This window comes from Dromiciops gliroides, chromosome 2 (genome assembly GCF_019393635.1).
Source record: "Dromiciops gliroides isolate mDroGli1 chromosome 2, mDroGli1.pri, whole genome shotgun sequence".
Classification (NCBI taxonomy): domain Eukaryota; kingdom Metazoa; phylum Chordata; class Mammalia; order Microbiotheria; family Microbiotheriidae; genus Dromiciops; species Dromiciops gliroides.
In genome coordinates this window covers 214,425,265-214,432,008 of record NC_057862.1, presented here as the reverse complement: position 1 = coordinate 214,432,008, position 6,744 = coordinate 214,425,265, and the positions used below count along the sequence as shown (strand labels likewise).

Sequence of the window (6,744 nt, the reverse complement as noted above, 5' to 3'; positions counted from 1 at the left end):
CCCAAACCCCTCCAATCCTCATCTGAACTGATGCACCGGTCTACGTGCCTCCTGCCAATCTGGTGAGATGTCCGAATCTTGGCATTGAAGCAGGGTGCAATTTGGCTCTGACCTTCCTTTCTAGCCCTCATCTCCTAACACTCTACAATTCTAGTCCACGTGGGCTATGCTCATCTCCTCCTCTTCCCAGAAGCCCGTGAAAAGAGATCTGAGGGTAGGCCATGGGTCCAACCCACACCTGAATGGGATTCCCTCTCCTATCCAACATGGCTGGCCCATATCAAAGAAGGTGCTGTGTGCTATGAGTGAACCAGAGTAAAAGTATCTCAAAAGAAATGAGAGGGGCAGCTAGGTGGCGCAGTGGATAGAGCACTGGCCCTGGATTCAGGAAGACCTGAGTTCAAATCCAGCCTCAGACACTTAACACTTACTAGCTGTGTGACCCTGGGCAAGTCACTTAACCCCAATTGTCTCGAAGAAGAAGAAGAAGAAGAAGAAGAAGAAGAAGAAGAAGAAGAAGAAGAAGAAGAAGAAGAAGAAGAAGAAGAAGAAGAAGAAGAAGAAGAAAAGAAATGAGATGCTCAAATTTGGAGACATCTCCATTCTAAATGTTCACAGGCTATTTGTGCCCGACCTGTGCTGGAACCTTCTGAGCTCATATCGGTCTGATCAGTCATAGTCAGACTCACTGTGTATTGTGTACAAATTGTGTGCTGTACACTGTACACATGACGTCATTTTTGTCCTTTTCCAGGTGCAACCTTTAGGTAACTCCTTACATTGAACCTCAAACTGCCTAACTTACTTCCTCCCAGTCCTAACCTTTGGGACAGCGCAGAACAAGTCTCACCCCATGTTAATGTGAATGACCTGTACCCCTTAAATCTTGGCTCCTCTAAGCTTTCTGCTTTCTTCAATAGCTGTTTGTATGCCACAGGCTCTAGTCTCTTCACTGCTCAGGATGGATTGTAGCTTATAAATGTTATCCCTAAAATTTGGTGCCCAGAACTGTGTGTCTAGTGGACAGAGCAACTGAATTTGCAATCAGGAAGACTTGAGTTCAAATCTGACTTTACACACATACCCATGACAAATCACTTAACCTCCACCTACTTCTCAACTGGGAAACAGGGATGATAGTACTGTGTCATTTGAAAATATATGGGGGTGCCTATCTCTGTTCTAGGTTTTAGGGAACTTAGTTGGGTTTCTAATATTTGATACTTAGAAATTAGAGGGCTACTGCACCAGTTTGGGGCATTAATCGTTTATTAAAGCGTATTAAATGTTAGTAGAGAGAACACATTGCTCAAAATTAGAATCCCTACATACCTAGGGAGGAAAAGGAGAGGGGGGTCGTGCATGGCTGCCTCCACCAGTGCCCCACGCCAAGAGAGCAAAAGCTCCCTGTGGTCTAGAGGAGAGGCGGCCCTTACACACTGCTCAAAGATAATTAGCTAGCATTATTCAAATCTATCAGTTTACTGGACTTGAGAGTGGTCCATATTAAAATGAGCAGTACATGCTGAGGTCAGAGTCCAGAGGACAGACCCTCTGAGGGGAAAGGCTTTCAGGTAGGTGTGGTTTTAATCTCTATTGTGTCTCCAACTTTACTGACTCTGGGCTGGCTCTGAATCAGAGCAGGCAAGATTCCTGATGGGGGCCTCTGGGACCCCCAAAAAACTCATTATTTTCTCACAGTCCCTACCTTTTAGGGTTGTGAAGATAAAATGTGGTATTTGGAAAGTGCATTGCAAACCTTTAAATGTTATACAAATGCTAGTATTATAATACTCCAAATATGATCTAAGACATTAAGTCTAATAGGACTCTTGCTTCTCCCTACCCTAGATATTATTGTTGTTCAGTCATTTTCAAGAGTGCCCAACTCCTCATGACCCCATTTGGATTTTTCTTAGCAAAGATACTGGAGTGGTTTGCCATTTCCTTCTCCAGCCCATTTTATAGGTGAGGAAACTGAGGCAAACAGGGTTAAGTGACTTGCCCAGGGTCACAGAGGTAGTAAGTGCCTAAGGCCAGATTTGAATTCAGGAAAATGAGTCTTCCTGACTCCAGGCTGGGCACTCTATCCACTGCCCACCTAGCCCTGGACCTTAGCCTCCTCTAATGTAACCTAAGTCCATATTGTTTCATTGCTAACCCATACTGAGTCTGAAGTCCACAAAACTCCCCAGAGCCATCTCACATATCCAGTCATGCTTCCCCTATTCTATATTTGTGCAGTTAAAATGCTGTTTTGTTAAAATCTTGCCTTTTAAAAGAGTATAGGGGGGCAGTTAGGTGGCACAGTGGATAAAGCACTGGCCTTGGATTCAGGAGGACCTGAGTTCAAATCCAGCCTCAGACACTTGACACTTAACTAGCTGTGTGACCCTGGGCAAGTCACTTAACCCTCATTGCCCTGAAAAAAAAAAGAGTATAGGATATGAGCTAGAAAGGGCCATAGGAATTATCTGGTCTAAACCTTTCATTTTGTAGATGAGTAAACTGAGGCCTAGACTTGAGGCCACCCAGGAAGCAAGTAGCTGAATCAGAATTTGAACTCAGGTGCCCTGTCCCCCCAATTTAGTGTTCTTTCTACTTGCCCAGGGTCACACAGTGGTGATAAATTTATGTCACAAAACTATTCACTGGATTTCCTTAACATACATCTCTTATAGAATATCAAATATTAAACTTAATTTTAAAATTAAATCCACCTTAAAGAATGGGAAGATTCATATGAACTGAAAATAGTATAACTAGAGAAACCAGAGAAACACACACACTCTATATATCTGTGTGTGTGTATATATTTTATGTGTATTTCTTTTTCTTTCTATCTACCTATAATCCATCCATCCATCCATCCATCCATCCATCCATCCATCCATCCATCCATCCATCCATCCATCATCCATCCATCCACCCACCCACCCACCCACCCATCTATCTATCTATCTATCTATCTATCTATCTATCTATCTATCTATCTATCTATCTATCTATCTATCTATCTATCTATCTATCTATCTATCTATCTATCTATCTATCTATCTATCTATCTGTAGTCAAGGTCAAAAACCTCGAACTGAATGCTATGTAACTATAATGATAAAGCTCAGACCCCTCAAGATGAGCTGAGAAAATGTAGTTTCCTTATTTCTTTGCAGAGGCAGAAGACTATGGGTGTGGACTATTGCATATGCCGTTTAATAGAGTTGATCATGTTGGTTTTTCTTTTTCTCTCTTTAAAAAAAAAAAAAGCACAAAAATCCCCCTTTCTGGGTAAGGTGGGGGAAATGTTTGAAAAGAAAGCAATGTAAAAAAAAATTAATAAAAAATAAGATTAAGAAAAATTCAATTTATCCACTCTTTCAAGAATGCCTCTATTGTATTCTCTGGTGCTCTCAATCATATTTAAAATGCCTGACTGTCAACGAGGGTCTCAGGAAAGCAAGCACTAATGGTGCCTGTAGCCAGGTTTGCTGATGAAGAAAGCTTAATAATTAAGCAGTAAGGACAGAAAGCACCAGGAAGCTCTCTCCAAAGAAATATTTCTATTATAGAAAAATAGAGCCCAACATGTTTCTTTCTCCACTTTTATTATAATCCTGTCTTTGTGTTCCAGAATGTGGTTACTACAAGTTACCAGGAGCAACTCCTAAAGTTGCTTATTAACATTTTACAATTTCTTTCCATCCCTCTCAAGATTAAGTCAGCAAATCACCAAAAAGGACATCTTTAGGGAGGAAAAAAAAATCAACAGGTTTTCATATATCACAGGGAAAAGCACCTTTATAAACAACCTTGAGGACAGAATGAATGAGTCTGATCAGATACATAAAACAGCCAAGGAGATTTCTGACAGAAAAGAGGAATACCTACTGGAACATAAATAGATTCCCCTCCCCCAAAATGTGTGTGTTTATAGATTATATATATAATATATTAAAAGAAATTTGGTTTTCTACCCTGAAAAATTATTCAGAGGGAGAAATGGTCATCCCCTATAAGGGGTGTGGGGGAAGCCTCTAAGCCTCTTTTCATTTTACATGTTATTTACAAATGCTGGGCCTGGGAAATAGCCTTCCTCTCACTTTCCTGAGAGCCATCTTCCATAATAAGTCCCAGCACATATAAGCTCCAGTGTTTGCAGAAAAACTAAAGAAAAAGGTAGCCCAGCTTTGCTCTTGGGGGTTGAAAGCTGAAGCACAGGCTACCTGATTAGAGTTGGCAGGGTAAGCACCCTGACCTAACTCTATTCATCACCAGTGTCGAAAGGAAACAAAGAATCCTTGATTAATCCATGGAGTACTTGGTGTTATACTATCTAGCCTGTGAAGGCTTCATTTTAAAAAACAAACTCAGCTCTGGGATATTCCCTGTGATACCTGGGTTGGTAACACAACTGTTACTTGGGCCTAATAAACTTCAACTTGGGCCTAATAAACCCTGCCCCCAACCCTCAATTTCCAATAAAGTCGCCTGATACCTTGTTTTCTGTATACTCTCCAGGAGTGGACTGCAAGTTTGGGCAGTTCCTACCAAGCCAGAAAGCTCCAAGTATGGGGTCTAGTGACATAACATATGTCCATAACCTGTGGGCCAACCTAGCTAAGTTTGGAAAAATTATCACCAGAAAATTGGCCACCAAGGGAGAATGTTTTTTGAAGGGGTGGGGGTGGGAAGAGAAACAGTAATTCGGAAAAGACTATTATTAACGTGTGGAGAGGCCATGTCTTCAGAGGGAGTATCCACAACTGATGAGACCTTGAATTTCTTTTACACCAACTCACTTCAAACCAGCTCTCAATTTTATGAATGTGTCTGTTCTTAAAGACTGGTTCCAAAAGTACAAAAACAAAATAAGTGTCTTAGTAGGGGATTTATGATGTGTCTGGAGCAGAGAGAAGGAAAGTTTTAACATTTAATTTTTACATATCGACCATGCTAATGTGTACTTTCTTCAGGAGGAAAATAATACTGGAAGCAGCAGATAATATAGAACATGTTACTAAATTTGGGAATGGAATGCTCTTTAAGACTTGGCACAGTGTTCATTAAAAAATCTCCTCTGAATCCCCTCCTTTATTCTAAAAGCTGTCCCCTTTTTTCCCCGCGCCACACACAGGCAAAAAACAAAACCCAAGTCAAAAAAAGACAAGTCAAGCCAACCTACTCCACTACAATGCCATAACTGCTTCACTGTTTGGCTCTACTTGTAAGAGGGGACAGGTTACAACCAGCCGTACGCGTACCACACAGGTCTGCTGGTCCCCACTAGGCTCTGAGACCCAGGGGTACTCTTTGAGCCCCTCCTCGACTGAACTCCTCTAGCCCGGGAGAGTGAGGTAGAAGTCAGGAACTTAGTCCTGGCTCTTGGACACGAATCCATCGTTCTGGCCTTGCCAGGAGGTCCCTTCTCCTCGGGAGGTGGGGCACCATGCGGACGGGAGCAATAGTAGCCACTTCCCCAGTGTGTGGTGGGGTCTTGGGTTTGGTCCTGGCCGCTGAGATAGGTATAGCAGAGAAGGGTTGTCCTGCCCAGAGCTGAGGTGTTCTTGCTGCTGGGAAATGCCTGTCCCACTGCCACTCATGAAACGGTGGGAGAGGTGGAAGACTGTTGATGAGGAGGTGGTCTCTCTTCCTTTGGGGAGCCAGGGAGAACGTCTTGAGTCAAACTGACGGGTACGGGAGCTGGGACCCTGAGAAGAACCAACGATCTTCGCAGACTGGGGCCTCTCTCTGGAGAGAGAGTGCAGGCTGGAGGGAGGGAGGGAGTCTAAGGGCCTGGCGCCTGGTTCTCTGCCCCCATGGGCATCTGCCCCAAGCTTCTGTGGAGATTCTGTTTGTATCCATCTGGGTCCACTAGCACGAAGAAGGTCTGCAGAAGCCAGGCTGAAGGCTCTGCTAGTGAAGCATTCCTACTGGCTGTGGCAGTTGAGGGAGGGGGCAGCGGGGGCCTGTTTTAGGTCTGCCCAGTGGCAGGCTTTTGGGGAGGCTGGGCCAATCTCTGGGAGCTAGGAGTAGTGGCTGGGGGCTCAGGCTCTGACTGTCTGAAGTTGGCTTCACATACTGCCCTGGTTTGAGCAGCTTTCCCTCGGTTGTGTTGACCGCCATTTTGATGGTGGGTGCCACAAAGTTGGTGGGCATTTTGGTTCCCTCTTTCCTGATGGGTGGAGCCAGTGGGCTTCCAATGGCAGAGGGATCATTGGCCTTTCGAAAGTAGTCATTCCAGCAAGTCATCCCGGCCAGCGAAGCATCCTGGGGAAGTAGGGAGGAAAGATCAAAATGAGTGAGAATACAAAGGGACACTTTTAAAAAACCCACTTTCCGTCCCAGGATGTCACAATGGAATTCTACACATGGTACATCAAAGATGTTCAACAGGAAGCACACAGAGGAGCCGGTATGAATTGAAATGAGTTGCCCCTGCCGTTTCTTGAGGGAAACCCTTACTGGATTACCTGTGGTAATGGAAATGAGGGGTAAAGTGTAGAATCAAACACAATAGTGTACTTAAGAAGAATCACAGAATGTTAGAGACAAAAAAGAAAAAACTGAGAGAAAAGTTTCCTTACTAAAAACTTAGGTTAAGCTGATGAAGAACTGTGAATGACTTGACTATTCTCAACAATACAATGATCCAAGAGAATCCAAAGGATTATTGATGAAGCTTACTTTCCACCTCCAAAGAAAGAACTGATATTGATGGAACAGACTGAAGTATGCTATTTTTTC

General features: G+C 43.4%; 1 pseudogene; it reads right to left on the bottom strand.

Annotated features, from left to right (window-relative positions):
- Positions 1-5,209: 5,209 nt before the first annotated feature.
- LOC122743906 lies at positions 5,210-6,376 on the bottom strand (annotated as a pseudogene).
- Between the last annotated feature and the right edge of the window lie 368 nt (positions 6,377-6,744).